We start from the raw sequence: 1691 nt of genomic DNA, 5'->3' as shown, positions 1-1691 counted from the left end.
TATCAGAGAGTATTCTTATGGAGTGGTTCTTTACTCTTCTCGCTATGATTGCTTCTGCCGCCAACTTGATGCCCATGCATTCAGCCTGGAATACTGTGTTGTGGTCACCAAGCGGTGTTGATATCCTGATATTGAGGTCTTCTGAGAATACCCCAGTACCTGTTCCTGAATTTGTTTTAGATCCATCGGTGAAGACGCGGACCTCTTTGGGGTTCAGTCCTTCATTTGGATCTTCAAACAGTTGTATCTTGTATTTTTTGTCGAAGATGTATTGTTTTGGGATCCTATCCACAGCCGCCTCCAGTAGCGGTTCCTCATTGACTGTCTTATAAAGGATTTCTGTATGTGGGGTCCTCATGTGCTTCCAAAGGCCGGCTCTGTTAAGACGCACTGCTGTTGACGCCGCTTCCTGTCTAATGAACATTGGGAGGGGTCGCAAGTCCAGCATCGCTTCGAGGGCCGCAGTCGGAGTTGTCCTCATGCAGCCGGTCGTTGCCATGCAAGCTAGTCTTTGGAATTTTTCCAGTTTGTCGGTTGCGGTCGTCAGCTTGGTTCGTGGCCACCATACTATCGCGCCGTAACTGATCATGGGTCTTATCACTGCTGTGTAGAGCCATAGTGTTATTTTGGGTGAGAGTCCCCATTGTTTACCTACCATTCTATGGCACTGCCAGAAGGTGATAGTGGCTTTTTTAATTTTGTTGTCCATATGCTTGTTCCAATTCAACTTGTTGTCCAGTATTACTCCCAAGTACTTGACTTCGGTTGATATCTGTAGTTCTGTACTGAAGAGTTTGGGTAGTAGGTAGTTACCCAGTAGTCTTTTGTTTGTAAACATTACTAGTTCCGTCTTTGTTGGGTTTACCGATAGTTCATATGCCCTGCACCATCTTTCCACAATCCGGAGTGCAGCTTGTGTAATGTCGCAGAGTACATTGGCATAATTTCCTGTTACCAGTATAGCTATGTCATCAGCATATCCTACTGTATAGAAATGTTCTTTGTTCAATTTAATGATGAGGTCATTTACGACCATGTTCCACAGCAGAGGCGACAGTACCCCTCCTTGAGGGCATCCCTTCGCTACTATGGCCCATGGGGTCATATTTGCTGTCGTTTTTATTGTTCTTAATTTTAGCATGTTGCTAATCCAGCTGATGAGCACTTCATCCACTTCATGCCTCCTCAGTGCTGATTGAATGCTGGAGAAGTTGGTTTTGTCGAAGGCTCCTTCAATGTCGATAAAGGTGCCTAGGCAGATTGCTTTGTCTTTGAGGGCCACTTCTATCTTGCCCACAACGGCATGTAGGGCTGATTCAGTGGATTTGCCTTGACTGTATGCATGTTGGTTTCCGTGTAGTGGTATGTTCTTAAGCGCTCCATCCCTCAGTTCTCTGTCACATAACCTTTCTAATGTTTTCAAAAAGAACGATGTGAGGCTGATTGGTCTGAAGGACTTCGCGTCAGTGTAGTCGTTTTTACCTGGTTTCGGTATAAATATGACTTTTACCTCTCGCCAGCTGTAGGGCACATAGCTGAATGCTAGACAGGCCTGAAAGATGTTGACCAGGTGCTGGACCAGTGTCCCCCCGCCCCATTGTAGGAGAGCGGGGAACACTCCATCTTGGCCCGGAGCTTTGTACGGTTCAAAGGTGTTTACTGCCCATTTTGTCTTTTCGTATGTTACTACT

Source organism: Hyposmocoma kahamanoa, unplaced genomic scaffold (genome assembly GCF_003589595.1).
Source record: "Hyposmocoma kahamanoa isolate Upper Pololo Valley unplaced genomic scaffold, ASM358959v1 86074, whole genome shotgun sequence".
NCBI classification, from domain to species: domain Eukaryota; kingdom Metazoa; phylum Arthropoda; class Insecta; order Lepidoptera; family Cosmopterigidae; genus Hyposmocoma; species Hyposmocoma kahamanoa.
The sequence above is the reverse complement of the archived record's forward strand: the minus strand, read 5'-3'. Positions refer to the sequence as shown.